The 16,454-nt window shown below is 40.7% G+C and overlaps 1 long non-coding RNA gene across 1 annotated transcript; it reads left to right on the forward strand.

The window, feature by feature from the left end:
- The first annotated feature begins 636 nt into the window (after positions 1-636).
- LOC141626937 (uncharacterized) lies at positions 637-1,833 on the forward strand. Its single transcript, XR_012536504.1, has 3 exons — positions 637-792; positions 1,437-1,552; positions 1,724-1,833. It is a non-coding gene; the product is annotated as an uncharacterized LOC141626937 (long non-coding RNA).
- Positions 1,834-16,454: the final 14,621 nt, after the last annotated feature.

Genomic DNA, 16,454 nt, shown 5'->3' on the forward strand with positions numbered 1-16,454 from the left:
CAAATTTCTCTGTAAGAATATATCAATCCTTCCTGTGTCAAACAATGTTATGATTAGCGAATTGTTACGAATAATATTTGATGATACTGCTATTAATATTTAACATCAATTTTTTTGGAAGCAAAGAGTGTAACTAGTGGCCGTTATTCACTACATGGGAATTAAAGGGACTATGAGTATTTGGAATCCAAGGGTAGAAAGATGGGATGAATACACTCTTTGCTCGGCTTTAGCTTCGAGTGGTAGCACAACTGATCTTCAAAGTGTCCAAGCTGGATGGATTGTGACTTTGTTTATCTACCGTCTAATTCTACACCACCGGAATGCAGCGATTGTAGAGATCCTTAAACTAACTTATACGTTAATCAAAATTGGGTAATACTCCCTCCATCCCAATCATTTGTTTACCTTTAATTAAAATACTCTTCACGAAGAATATAAAAGGTAAAGAAATGATTGAGATGAAGAGAGTAATTCCTTTTAAGTTAAAAGTACTAATATCAAACATTTTACAAGAGACTAATTATCGCAATTATATCATTTTCCGACTCATTTCTTCCTGTTTTTCAGGTGAACAAAAAGTTATATGGTGATACAAGGACCGATTCTTCACTTATTTGGATGTAAGACTTCTCTTGTAATGATCTACAGAAGTTAATAAGTTGATTTTTTCTTAAGCAAGGTCTAAATTATGTCGGTTATAAATATGTATCGTGAGAGAGTTTCAGTTTTGAGGTGAATGCTCAGGACTATGGTATCGAGCCCACTGATACACCGAGGACTGATAGATGGGTAAGGACTATGGACTATGTTCCTTGATTTGTATGTTCATCTAATTTATAACGTCAATTTCTTACTCCATTTATTTAATACGGAGTACTGGATAGCTCACATTCAAAGCACAAAATGCATTTCCATTTTGAGGTGCTGTGTATTTCAGGTTCAATAAGTACACTGGAAATGCAATTTTTGTTTTGTTATCATTGATCTTTAATTTTGGTTGTTTGCATTATCCTGGTCATTAAATTCAAAGGTTTCTAAGTAAAAAAAATTACACGAGAAGCAAGAAACATGTTATTGATTTAAGTAGTTTTTTCCCTTTCAATTTTTTCTTTCCGCCCTTCAATCTCTATGTACTTTTTATTATGGGTCATCTAGATTCCAGAAGTAGTCTCTTTGTGCTGTTGAAACCTGTGATTACATAATGGTAGTTTGGGTCCTGCAAAAATGTGTCCCCGAGTCTTTGATTTGGAGATTTTAAGGATCTGGCACTCGGATCCCTACCTATATCAGATCCTTGTACCGAGGTCGAGCATCACATGTTATAAGACTGTGTACACCTCAAAACCTTGTTCCACCAATTATGAGTGAACTTAAAGCATTTGGGTTTATATTATTGTTGTTGGTGATGACTGGAATGTATTTTGAATATGCAGCTCATTCAATGATGTGCCTCCAAATGAAACTGTTGTTGACCATTGGGACAGGACCTTTTCATAAAAGAGCAGAACGATCTCCTAACTGATCTTAAAGACATCCCAAAAATCGATGAGTAAGTTTAAAGTTTTATCTCACACTAAGAATGATCCAACCAACAGTGCTGGTGCACGTATGTTTAGTCTGTGCTAGTGCACGTTTGTTTAGCAAGTTTAGTTTGTTATATGCGTGTCTCTTTTACTTGATTATTCTCTAAAGTTGTGTGCATACCGTTAATATTCTTTAGGGAGGTGTCACAGAAGAAGAACAGATGCTGCAATACATGGGGCCGAACACACGCATGATAACATCACAAGCAAAGCAGCTTATTGAGGTCTATATATGAGTGAACGGTTGATCTAGATACACGAATAGTTAAGGGTTTATATGTATGTGATTTTGTTGCCAGATACAATTCCTGAATGGCTGTATTTTATTTGGATTTGTTGGTATTGAACTTATGAAATTTGGATTGCTCAATTTATAAATTGTCGAATTTTCTACAGCGTTTAGAAAATAAAATAATGCAGGTATGATTGTCGAATTTCTATAGCCAATAACTTATTTATTGGCTAGGCACAATTTTTTTTTTTTATTGTTGTAATTGTTGATTGGCATCGGTTCCTAAGTTACAACCGATGCCAATAATGCAAAAATTGGCATCGGTTAGAACCGATGCCAATTGAATAACAACCGATGCAATATGTGTAAATTGGCATCGGTTCATGAACCGATGCCAATTCAAAAAAATGTCATTGGCATCGCCCGCATTGGCATCGGTTAGGAACCGATGCCAATCACTATTTATAACCGATGCCAATTGCATTAATTGTACTAGTGCCCTTACGGCATATTAAAATCAGAAGATACATTAGAGATTGTACACGTACTTTTGATATTTATTAATAAAATTTAATTTTTTCCTTATTTTGTATTTCAGTTATCGCAATAAAAAATTCCCTGTTACAAATTTTGGTGAACCCGACGTGAAAATCTCTACCTCTCATCTCTACTGTTGTTTTATTCAAGTCTACCAAAATAAGAAGATGTCTACCAAGCAAAGCACCTCCTCCAGTCCATCCAAGAAGACCTACGCAGATATCATGCAGGGTACCCCCATTGCTGCTACTTCTCCCCGCTACTACGTCGTTGGCATCTCCACAAGAGGAATGGCGAAGAAGGTGCTTGTCAATGCTGCTGCTTTGCCATCTACGCTCTGCACACGTCCCAACTAGGCCGCAAAGTTCTATGTCGCCTCCATAGTCATTCTTTGCTACGAGCTCTGGCCGCCTCTTCTCCTTCACGCGAGGAGACTAGAAGTGTTAAGGTTGACAAGAAGGTTTCTCCTTGCAAACCCAAAGCATCGCCAAAGAAGAAAGAAACCTAAACTCCTAACATTGCTTCAGTCATGGTGATAAGTGGTGATACTCCTGAAGATCGAATGCAGAAAATGAATGATCTCCTTGAAAAGATGATGAAGGAGAATGAAGAAAAGAAAAAAAAATTGATGAGCTCCAAAAAGAGGTGGTGGCACTCCGTGACAGGAAGGTCGAGAGCGAGCATGGTGACATCGATAGGGATGTTGATAGCGATAGAGAAGTTGGCGAGGATAGGGAAAAGCCAAAGAATGAGATCAGCAACTTCACTGAAGAGAAGCTGCAGGAGTTAATAGCCAAGACGATCAAGTGCAGTTGGATGATAGCTCGACAAGTAGTGGACGCTACATCAAGCCTTACACTAAGAGGATTGACAGTCTGCGCATGCCATCTGGCTATCAGCCTCCAAAATTTCAACAGTTCGACGGGAAGGGGAACCTAAAGCAACACATCGCCCACTTCGTGAGACATGCAACAATGCTTTGAATGAAGGTGATCGTTTGGTGAAACAGACTCATTCGTTCAAAGGGATCGCGTTCGACCGGTACACGATCTGGACTCGAGTCAATTGACAACCGGGTCACATGGAAGATGAATTCCTCAACAGATTCTACAGCACCAGACGTGTCGTCAGCATGAGCGAATTGACAAAGACAACTCAATGGCAAGATGAGCCTGTCATCGATTACATCAACAGGTGGCGTGCGCTGAGTCTGAAATGCAAGGATCGCTTAAGTGAAGCGTCAGTAGTTGAAATGTGCGTCAACGGGATGAAATGGCACATTCTTTACATCTTGAAAGGGATCATGCCAAAGAGCTTCCAAGACCTGGCTACCCGCGCCCATGACATGGAGATCACAATCAAAGAACATGGTAGTGCTCGACCAAGTTCTTCTAAGGTGCCAAGTGAAAAGAAGGAGTTCAAGAAAACTGATAAGAACTCCAAATCGTTGACAAAGGAAACAATGGTCGTCGAAACCAGCAGTGCACCTGTGAAAATATCGTCAAAGCCTAAGTATGAAAAGAAAAAAGAGTCATTCTCTTACAACTACCAACGAGACAAGCCTACATTGAAAGAGTTGCAGGCTAAGAAATACCCATTCCCGATCTCGACTTGTCCGGAATGCTCGATGACCTCTTAGAGAAGAAGGTTATACAATTGCCAGAGTCCAAGCGCCCTGAGCAAGCAAACAAGACAAACGATCCCAACTACTGTCGTTACCACAGGCTGGTGAGTCACCCTATTGAAAAGTGTATAACACTCAAGGAGAAGATCATGCAGCTCTCCAAGGAAGGGAAGATCATTCTTGACTTGGATGACACAGTAACCACAAATCAAACTACTGTAGTCTTAGAGCAACCTAACGAGCCAATTATACGACAAGGACAGTGTGTCTATATGTTGCAGTTCGGGAGTTTTGAGCCTGTGGCACTATGGATCCAAGGGTCATTGTCGTCACTACCTCCAATGTCATTGGAAGAAAGACTACCTCCTCAGGATAAGAATGAAGAAAAGAAGCATGAAGATGACGATGAAGGTTGGACTTTGGTTACGCGCAAGAAGTCAAAGAAACAAACAAGACAGACAGCGCAACCTGTTCATCGTCGAAGAAAACAATCAAAAAGGGCGAAATCTCGTAAGACGAAGGGAAAGAGAAAGTCCAAAACAGTGGTCAAACCACATGTCTTGCCTATCGATATACTTGAGCAAGAACCACCGAGTCCCGTCACCTTAAAAGAATTTTTCCCACAAGACTTCTTAAACAAGGTTACCGTGGGCACCGTCTCAGCTACGGAAGGTGGTGATGATAAAAAGAATATAGAGGAAGGAGGCCCCGATGATGCGGTATTACCACAACAGTTGCGTTCTGAAAAGGAGAACAAAATAGTGGCTGCTCTTCACGCCCTTCCTACAAACATGGGATGGAAGCAAATCTTTCATCTACCTAAAGAAAAGCGTCAGCTGATAATTCAAGGACTTGAGAAGCCTGAGTTGTATGCGGGCAAGATGAAAGAAAAAATTGAGCTTCTTGAGCAATCAACTGGATGTGTATCCTGCAACGCAGCCTTGAGTTTTTCAGATGAGGATTTACTTCTTGGATCCAAACCTCACAACAGGCCACTTTATGTGTCCAGGTACATCCGGGGGCAAAAGGTCAAGCGCATCTTAATAGATGGAGGATCAGGAGTCAATCTCATGCCAAAAGCAACCATGAACGAATTAGGGATCACGATGGACGAACTCTCCAGTAGTCGAACAATGATTCATGGTTTCAACTTGAATGGGGAGCGCGCAGTTGGCATGATCCGCGTGAACCTTACCATGGGTGATCTTTCTTCCGACACATTGTTCCATGTCATGGATGGCAAGACATCGTTCAAACTATTGCTGGGACGACCTTGGAAGCACGAAAACGGAGTTGTCGCCTCAACCCTCCATCAATGCTTGAAATATTATCGTGGTGGTGAAAGGAAGATAGACGGAGACGCCTAACCCTTCTCTAAGGTCGACTCTTTCTTCGCTGATGCAAAATTCTTTGAAGAGAATGGTACTTCCAGTGAGTTCATGCCAACCACCATCTCTTCAACAGGAAAAGGGGGTATGCGGGAAAAGAACATCATCAAAGAAGATAGTGCTACAAGTCCTGCTAAAGAAAATGATGTTAAGAAAGATGTACATAAGGCCAGCAAAACAGCTACTCCTGTTGCGTCACCCAAGAAGCAAGAGACGCCGCAGAAAACTACACCACCAGTACTACGCTACATCCCAAAGTCTCGCCGCAAAGATGGGGAGAGTCCTTTTGCAGAGTGTCTAACACCAAAGATATAGCCTAAGGATAAAAAGTCAAGTCTGGTGTTCAAGCAGGAATGGGTGGCCAAAGTCGTTACACCTCTACCAAGTTCATCTCAAACGAAGATTGTGAGACCTCCTCCGAATGGTTTAAATCTGTTCATCCAATCAATCATCAAGTGAGGAAAACAAGGGGATATTTGATTCCAATGCTTACAAGCTACTTGCGAAGGCTGGATATGACTTTACAAATCCGACTCCTCTCGGCAAAGTTATAGAAGCTGAGCCGTACGGTCTTAGCAAAGCGCAACATGAAGTGTTCAAGCAAGATGGGAGCTTCATGGTGACCAGGGCCGGGCTCGGATATGAGTCTCCTGCGCCTGTGAAGATTGGTGCTCGTAGAAAAGGGGCTACTGCGTCTTCTCAGCACATCACAGTAAAAGAGGTCGACGAAAATGAAGGAGAGGAAAAGATGCATCCATCTTCAGTCTTCGATCGAATAAGTCCACCTGCAGAGAAGTGTCGCCCTTCTATATTCACAAGGTTAGGGAGACCAACTGCTTCGACCAAACACATTTCTGTATTTGCTAGGCTTGGCAATCAAGGAGAAAGTAAAGTCAAAGTGTCAACACCTTCGTTGCGCATAATAAAGAAGGGCGCAATACATGAACGCTTGGGCGGTCTATCAAAAACAGTCTTCAGTCGACTAAGGGCTCCCAAGAAGAATAGTGGCAAGGGTCGTCCTCTCTCAACTTCTGCAACACAAAATGAAGAAGAAGTAAGAGTAAGCGAAGACTTGAGAAGCGTAATACCATCTCGCATGAAGCGTATGCAAGTAGTGGATATCATCCAACATGAGCCACTCAAAGCAAGGAGGCGCGTACTAGTTCTTACTGGTCAGCAAAAGAATGCCGAAGAGCTTGTGCCTTCATCTTCACGTCCCTGTGATACAAAAAAGTCAAGTGACGTAGAAATTACAACTTCGTCATATCACATCACAGTAGAAGAGATACCTGACGAGAACGAAGAAGTTGAGGCGGACGAGGCCCCTGAAACACTTGAAGACGGGGGGCAATCGACTGTAGATGAACTCAAGGAACTCAACTTGGGAACTATTGAAGATCCTCGGCCCATTTATGTCAGTGCTCTGCTGACTAAGGAAGAAGAAGAGGAGTACTACAAGTTGTTGGTCGAGTACAAGGATGTCTTCGCTTGGAGCTATAAGGAGATGCCTGGACTCAACCCAAAAATTGCAGTTCATCGTCTAGCAATCAAGAAAGGCACCAGTCCCAAAAAGCAACCTCAACGTCGTTTCAGGCCGGAGCTTGTACCCGAAATTGAAAAGGAAGTCAACAAACTCATTGAAGCAGGTTTCATTCGAGAAGTCAAATATTCTACCTGGATAGCAAACATTGTCCCAGTCAGAAAGAAGAATGGAAAATTGCGCATATGTGTCGACTTCAGAGACCTTAATGATGCATGCCCGAAGGATGACTTCCCTTTGCCAGTCACAGAGGTGATGATTGACGCAACCACTGGTCATGAAGCCCTCTCATTCATGGATTATACTGCTGGTTACAATCAAATACATATGGCACCAAGATCGAGAAGCAACAGTTTTCGAACCCCAAAAGGGATCTTACGCTGCGGTCATACCGTTTGGATTAAAGAACGCTGGCGCTACGTAGCAACGCGCAATGCAAAAGATCTTTGATGATATGCTGCATAAAATAATAGAGTGTTATGTTGATGACGTGGTTGTCAAATCAAAGAAAAGAGAAGACCATATCAAAGACCTTCGAATCGTCTTTGAAAGACTTAGAAAATGTCAACTCAAGATGAATCCACTCAAGTGTGCGTTCGGTGTCACATCTGGGAAGTTCTTGGGGTTTGTGGTTAGGCATAGAGGCATTGAAATTGACCAAACAAAAATTAAAGCCATCAACGAAATGCCGGAACCAAAGACGTTAAAAGAGTTACGGAAATTGTATGGTTCAATTTTTATGGTATACAAATTGGCACGCCCAGTGGGACGATTTTCGCTCTTCATCTCCATTCTCCAAGGGTCAAATTCACTAGCAGATTCGAGACCAAGTTGCAACCGACATTAAAGTCTCTACAACCAGTCTCGAGGGGGCATTTGTAGACACCGAAATTTTATATTTTGGTATCTATTTATTTTAACAAAAGTCTTTAGTATTTAGAGATAATTATCAATAAATATTGTGATAATATCTTATATATTTTAGAAATCTTTATCTTGCCCTCTAAGCCAGCTACAACTATAAATACAGCTACAATATCTAGGGTTGGAAGGAGAGCACATGGAATAAGTCTCAAACGACCTCGTCTTCCTAATACCAAATTGTAGGTAGATGGAATAAGTCACAAAACGACCCCATCATCTCCCTACGGGATTAAGTCGATAAGACCCCCGTAGTACTATCAAAACCCTAAATCCCTTAGAGATGGAATCAAGAGAGTTACGGAAATTGTAAGGTTCAATTTTTATGGTATACAAATTGGCACGCCCGGTGGGACGATTTTCGCTCTTCATCTCCATTCTCCAAGGGTCAAATTCTTGGGGTTTGTGGTTAGGCATAGAGGCATTGAAATTGACCAAACAAAAATTAAATCCATCAACGAAATGCCGGAACCAAAGACGTTAAAAGAGTTGCGTGGATTGCAAGGACGTTTGGCATATATTCGAAGGTTCATATCTAACCTAGCAGGACGTTGCCAACCATTCAGCCATCTCATGAAAAAGGATGCTCCATTCCAATGGGATGAAAAAATGCAAAAATGCTTTTTATAGCATCAAGAAGTACTTGGCCAGTGCACCAGTGCTTTGGGGGCACCAATTCCAGGAAAGCCACTTATCCTCTACATCGCAGTACAAGAACGCTCACTGGGGGCAATGTGTGCTCAATAAATTGAAGACCGTAAGGAGAGAGCACTCTATTACTTGAGTCGTACCTTGGTTGGAGCTGAGTTGAATTACTTGCCCATAGAGAAGATATGTCTTGCTTTGGTGTTCGCCATCCAGAAGTTGAGACACTACATGCAGGCGCATACCATACACGTGGTCTCAAAAGCTGATCCAATCAAGCACATACTCTCAAAACCAGTCTTGTCTGGAAGACTTGCGAAATGGGCAATGTTACTTAAGCAGTATGACTTGGTGTTCGTGCCTCAAAAGGCTGTCAAAGGTCAAGTTATCGCCGACTTCTTTGCTGATCATCCGATTACCCAGAGTGGGAAATTTCAGATGACCTCCCAGGAGAAGAAATTTTCTATGTGGACGTCCTACTTCCATGGCAAATGTACTTTGACGGTGCTGCAAGGAAGGACGGAGCTGGAGCCGGAGTTGTATTCGTAACTCCACAAAATCATCTCATGACATACTCCTTTACGCTCACTCAGTTGTGCTCAAATAATATGGCAGAATACCAAGCTCTCATACTCGGCCTCCAAATGGCGATCGAAATAGGTGTTAGAGATATGGACATCTACGGCGACTCGAAGCTGGTGGTCAACCAAGTCCTTGGTGAATATGAAGTAATAAAGAAAGACTTGATTCCCTACCATCAACGGGCATTACAACTGTTGAATCAACTTGAGGACATCCATGTTGGTCATGTGCCAAGGAGTGCCAATAAGTTGGCTGACGCGCTTGCTAATCTTGCAGACCACTTTGGCACCGGGGCGAGAAGAGTCTATGCAAGTCCCAGTCTGCAATCGTTGGGTAGTATCATTGCTTGAAGGAGAGGAAAATGTAGATACAACCAACATGATATGCGTCTACACAGTTGATGAAGATGACTGGCGTCAACCTAACATTGATTTTTTGGACCACCAAAAACTACCCGATGATCCCAGACACAAGGTAGAAATACGTCGACGTGCTCCAAAGTTCATTCACTATAAAGGGACACTCTACAGACGTTCTTTCTCAGGCCAATGGTTGAGGTGTCTAAGCAAGGACGAAGCTACTGAAGCAATGCATGAAGCTCATTCTGGCATTTGTGATGCTCATCAATCTGGGCCTAAACTTCATGATTGTGTAAAGAGAATGGGGTATTACTGGCCAACCATCGTGCAAGATTGTATGGACTTTGCGAAAAAATGTGAACCCTGTCAGTTCTACGCAAACTTCATACACCAACCGCCGGAGCCGTTGCATCCTACTATTTCTTCATGACCCTTTGAAGCTTGGGGACTTGATGTTGTGGGACCTCTTACTCCAAAGGCCTCAAATGGACACGAGTATATCCTCGCTGCCACTGACTACTTCTCAAAATGGGCAGAAGCCATCACACTACGGGAAGTGAAGAAAGAAAATGTTGTGGACTTCATTAGAACCCAAATCATCTACAGATATGGTGTACCTCAACGTATCACAACTGACAATGGGAAACAATTTTTCAACCATCTGATGACAAGTTTGGGAGAAAAATTCAAGTTCAAACAATACAAGTCATCCATGTAAAATGCCTCTGCAAATGGTTTGGCTGAAGCCTTTAATAAAACTCTTTGCAACTTGTTGAGAAAAGTAGTAGCAAAGTCAAAGCGAAATTGGCATGAAAGAATTGGTGAGGCGTTGTGGGCATATCGTACCACATACAAAACACCTACTCAGGCAACCCCGTGCGCGTTGGTGTATGGAGTGGAGGCCGTGTTGCCTTTGGAGTTGCAGATCCCTTCCTTACGCATTGCTATTCAGTAGGGACTCACAGATGATGAGAATGACAAATTGCGATTAGCAGAGTTGGAAGCTCTCGATGAAAAGAGATTAGAGGGTCAACAAAAGCTCCAGTGCTACAAAGCAAGGTTGTCACGCGCATTCAACAAAAAGGTGCGCCCTCGTTCTTTCCAAGTAGGAGACCTCGTCCTTGCAGTACGAAGACCAATCATCACCTCTCACAAGCCAGTTGGCAAGTTCACCTCTAAGTGGGATGGTCCATACGTGGTACAGGAGGTCTATACAAATGGTGCTTACAAAATCGTGGATGAAGACGACGTTCGGGTAGGCCCAATCAATGGGAAGTTTTTGAAGCGTTACTATTCTTAAATCCCAACAGTGAAGGCTCCTAAGCAAGATCGTAAACTGCAAGTCCAAGCTCCTAAGCAAGAGGTTAAACTGTATACAAAAAAAAAAAAAAAAAAATATACTCCTTTCTGTCTTTGTGAACTACGTCGGCTTGATCTTGTGAAATACACTTTGTGCTTCACAAGTACGTAGGCAACTTGGGTGAACATGTAGCTCAAGTGCAGTCACACTTCCAAACAAAAAAAAATCCCTCTCTTGAACTATGTTGGCTTGATCTTGCAAGTTGTCATCTTGGTAGCTTTGCAAGTACGTAGGCATTTTGAACAAACACTTTGTTCAAGTGCAGCCACACCAAAAAAAATTACATCAAAATAATTACTCCTGGCCCGCAAGAGTTTAAACTGTGAACGGCTAATTAAACAGTATTGTAAGTATTTGTTTGTATAAATAAATATAATGGAATGTAACACGCTGAAAGGATGTTATTGCGCAGAAATGATTAAGACAAACAAACATCTTAGGAGCATTTGGTCCATTAGGCTACAAAAAAAAAATGGATGAATCAAGGATGAAATCTAGAGAATCTAAAAAAGAAAAATCTAGGTGCCTATGGATCAACATCCAGAGAAGCCCGCATCTCTTCCAATTGAACTCTTCGCTCTTGAAGTAAGGCTTCCTCTTCAGGACTCAAAATAGGGATATCGTCAAAATCGGTTAATTCTCTCTCCAACTTCTGAAGATCATCTTGCAATGAGATTAAAGATATATCCCCAGCTTCTAAATTGCTTCGCAATGTCTTTTCCTTCTCTCGTGCTTGCTTGAGTTTAGCTTCAAGATCGTTTATTTCTTCCGGAGTAACAAAGTTCCATGACTTGCTCTCTATGCTTTTCTTGTGCCTTATCATGAAGAGATTTGGTATCCTCAATCTTTTGATACCACTCCAGCCTTTTGTCCTCTAGCAATGCAGGATGATGACACTTTGCTGCCTGTTTCTCTAGTGCAAGGTAAGCATGGACCGCACCCACATAAGAATCCACTCGCGGCTTAGTGAAGAACAATCACCTTTGAGTTGTCGAATGCCCTCATAAAACACTTTAGCCTTCATTGCCACTTCCCCTACATTAGAGAAACTTGCATTTTTTAATTCTCCCAAGACTTGCAAGCGGATCGCGTCTAGTGCTCTGTCAAAAATCCCCTTAAGTGAAGGAGGTGGGCGAAATGTGGCCTTGGAGCACGTAGGGAGTGTGGTAGGTTTAAATGGTATTGTTAGAGGCTTAAACGTCTGCCTTCGATCGTCAGGTTTGCAAGGAGGAGATACATGAGTTGAGGCTGGACTATCCACGGCAGTCTGACTACCATTGGCAAACGAACTGTCAGTCTGGCTCCCCTGAGATGCTGGACCAGAAGAGTCTCTTACGGGTATTGATTTATTAAGAATCATGAGCCCCTTTCTTTTTCCAGGCTTCATCTTTGGTGGACGACGAGGAAGACGATATTCCGGAGCAAGGGAGACTGTCTCCAAGGCACATTCACCTTCCTGGAAAAAAAAAAAAAATTGATGATCAAGTAGGGAAATAAATAAATAAGCAACGATAATCACAAAAGAATAGAAGCTGACCAGTGTCTGCGAAGGCATTCTTGATGCACTCGACACCCCCTCAAAAATCTGGGCGTCTAGTCTAACATCATCTGCATCCAAGACAGACACTTTTCTCTTGCCACGACGATCATGTTTAGGGTCAATCTCGGAATCTGAATCGCTGTGGTGTTTGTCCTCAATATGGCCTTTCGCTTTAGGGACAATAACTTTGGATTTCAGAGGCACTGCTTGCTCTCGAGGCTGATTTCTAGTATCCCCATGATGATCACGCTTCTTAGTCTTGTGGTCACTTCCGGTACTATGCACAAGAATGTCAACATTCTTTCTTAGATCCTTCGGGTAGAGTTCCTTCCACCATTTAGTAAAACCAGGGGTGACATTCTCATCCCATCTGAACGAAGGGCTGGTAAGGTAAACGTGAGACATGCTACCTGTAAACAAAAACACTTTCCAATATTTCAGTGCCTCGAAGCATGTGACGTCAGGTTTGTCTGAACCACGATTCAATACACCGGGAATGTCTTGACAAAAGCCAAATTATCTACTAAACCGATGGGGATTATAAGGTTCAAGGTGAATGATAGGCTATCGCACACCTATACAAAGATAATATTTATACCCTAACAAAACAAATGAATGTAGTACGTAGGGGTCGAACCACAGAGAGACGGGAGTTGTTAATTAGTTGATATGGATTGAACTTTTATCTCGGTAGGTTAATGGTTGATTGATTGGCTTGGTTTCATGTGATATAAAACAATAATAAAGAAAATGTCTAGGGAGGTCGGGTCACACATGCTAATTATGTAAATGCTCATGTCAAGTTACAAAGTTGATTTTACGATAAATGTTTAGGCTTAAAGACACCCACCTTACGATATTAGTGTCAACCATAGACCGGGTCCTAGAGAAACTCTCGTCCATGACTAGGTCGTCCTACTACACATGCTTTGTCTAATTCAATTCCGTGCCTCTCAACTTTTAGAATGAATGAACAAACTTAATCAATGAATAAGGCCTTTAAATATAGATTAAACGTGACTATGCAAACATGTGATAGAAACAATTTATCAATTTAACTTAGCCTCATTTTAACATTTACAATTTACTTAGTCATGCATGGTTTCCCTTACTCCTTAGACAAATGCAACTACTCTAACATGGTGGAAATGTAAACTACACTAATGATAATTAAAATGATAAACATAATGAAAATGTAAATAGAATTACCTTGAAATGGGAATGGAAATAGAAATAGAAGAACAATGAAACTAGAACAAACTTGAAATATAACTTGGAATCCAACTTGAAATGGAATTCTAATGTAATTGCTAAAATGAAATGTAAACAAACTAAACTAAACTAATCTAACCTAAACTAACCACTAAAATTTAGAGAGAATTTAGATGGAAAAATATGTAGAAAGATGATGTGTAGTGTTGAAGTCTACACCCTTTATATAGGAAATAAAGGGTGAACTTTGTAGAGCAAATACAAGGGGTCAACCCCAAATATTCTCTCTTAATTACTAGAGTAATTTCCTAGAGAATCCCATGTTGGCCATCAACACCTTCATAATTGCACAATTAGCATCCAAAGAGCATCTTAAGAAGAGCATCCAAGGCATTCTCCCATCTTCTTCTACTTGGGCTTTAACCCTTGATTTTATACTTGGGCTCATTTCTTGACTTGTGTTGTGCATTTCTCAAATTAATCCACCACATTTGCTCATGCAAGTCAACACACTTCCAACACTTAGTCCAATCTTGCTCCTTTGTTAGCCAAGCTTCTAGTTTACTTGCAAATGTGTAGGATTAAGCTCCTAAAAGCTCTTATACCTACAAAACATGACAAAACATACAAATAGAACTAGAAAGCAAATATTAGCTCAATATCACTAAGATTAGTGCATAATGACATGTAAAGTAAAGCTAAAATATGGGGATAGAATATATATAAATTGGACTTATCAAACTCCCCCAAGCTAAACCCTTACTTGTCCTCAAGCAAGAAATCATCCCAACATTGCAAATCCCAAAATAGCTAACAAGCAAAATGATTCAAATCCCTAAACAACATGGGCATAAGGATAAGCAACATCATGGTTGAGATTTACACGACGGCGTAGTGTGGTCGACTTCAAGTAAAATTTTCGGCTTTTGCATGATCTTTTGACTTTCGGACTCTCACGATCCACTCATAACTCAATTTTGTGTAAAAGGACATTTTGCAATTAATCACTCAACAATCCTCGACTCATGAGAGTGTGCCCGCAATCTAATATGGTAATCAATTCAAAACTCTAAGACAAAACAATCAAATGCAAGCATGTAAAGAAGCCAAGGGTAAGAAGAAGATAAATAAACATGGGCAAGAAAGAGGAACAAATGAGTTATGGTAATGTGGAGCTAAGTCAAGCTAGCAACTACCAAAATGTAAAGGTCCTCAATCCTAATTACAACCCAATTTGCAATTTAATCATAAGTAAACTCTCCAAAATATATGAATAATGTTGAGAATTTCTCACATCAACTTCTTCTTCTCTTTTTTCTTTTTTCAATTTTTTTTCTTTCTTGATTTTTTTCATTTCAATTCATCATCACTTTTTCTTCTTTTCTTTCTTGAGCATTAAGACCAAGCTCACATGATTGTCCAAACTTTGAAACAAATCCCAATTGAGCACCCAAACAAGGACAAACAAAGCTACTAGCTCAACAAGGGTAGGCAATTTCAATGATGTAGCTAAGGATAAATTTTGTGAAGGGGTCAAAAAGGTTAAATTTATCATGTGAATGGCTCCAAAATGCTTTAACAAATGAATGCATGCTTAACAAGAGATGAAATAAAGACCATACTTGTGCGTTTTGATGTAACACACAACATAAGGAGACCTACACTCACCTAAGAGAGACCGGATATGGATGCATTGGTCTAAAGAAGGCTCTACCTTACCATTTTGTGGCTTGCCAAAAGTCAAGATCAAGCTTACTTGGTCCAAAATCCATCTTCCACTTACTATGTCAAGACATCCCCATGCATGCTATATCCCGTCAAAAGTAGCGAATCAAGAGTTATCAAGCCAAAAATGGGACAAACAAGAGGGCATAAGTAGGACAAGCAAAGAATTAGAAGCAAATATTCACACAAATTTTTCAAAAATTCTCACTAAATCGATACTAACTAAATGCAAACTAACTAATATGCAAATGCAATCTCCCCCCAAGCTAAACACAACATTGTCCTCAATGTGCCAACAATTAAATTACCCAACGAAACCATAAAAATGGCTCAAAGCACATAAAACAAGAAGGACAAGAGGTCAAATTTAATGGGTTGCGATAAATAAACTAGAATGCAAAACAAAGGAAACTTACGAGACTAACGAGCCTCCCTCAAGCTAGCATAAACATTAAGGGATTCCTCCACTTAGCATCGCATCGAAAAATGGGTCAAAATTCCGGTGGGTACTTTGTCCATGATGCTAATAGAGGTTGTCGGAGGTGATTTGATTGAGAAATGAAGAGAAATATAGAGAAGGAGTACTATCCTTTGCTTTTGAAGCATATGGAAAAGATTTAGCATATCCCGGATTTTATTAAAACGCGCAATAAGGAAGAAAGTCACGACCCCGATCGGGGTGGTCAACCTCGATCGGGGTTGACCGTTGACTTTTTTTTTTTTTTTGCTTGAAAACGGAAACGTTACGATCCCGAACGGGGTTACAACATGGGGTAGTATGTTATCCTTCAAAACGCCTCTTCTCCTTCAAACACCTACAAATCACAACTCAAAATAGCAAACTAGTCTAAAATTTATTCCTAATTCTAATAAAACATGAAATTGCGTAAAAAGTGAAATAAAAGCAAACTATTTTTTTGTCTAATGGATCCTCCATCGTCCTTTAAAAAGCAAGTCAATGCCCTTAGAAGTTGATCATATCCCTGCGCATGAGCAATACACAAGCATATATAAGCAATTGATAAGATTAAAACATGAAAGAGCAAGGGTAAAAATTTATAACTCTTATCGATGGGCGCAAGAGAGACTTCAAATATTACCACCGTATCACTCCACTCGTCAGCAACAGATGGAGCATCATGCTTAAGACCATAAAATAAATCGTTAGAGCACAAATTATAATCATAAATGGTCTCAAATGGG

Source organism: Silene latifolia, chromosome Y (genome assembly GCF_048544455.1).
Source record: "Silene latifolia isolate original U9 population chromosome Y, ASM4854445v1, whole genome shotgun sequence".
NCBI classification, from domain to species: domain Eukaryota; kingdom Viridiplantae; phylum Streptophyta; class Magnoliopsida; order Caryophyllales; family Caryophyllaceae; genus Silene; species Silene latifolia.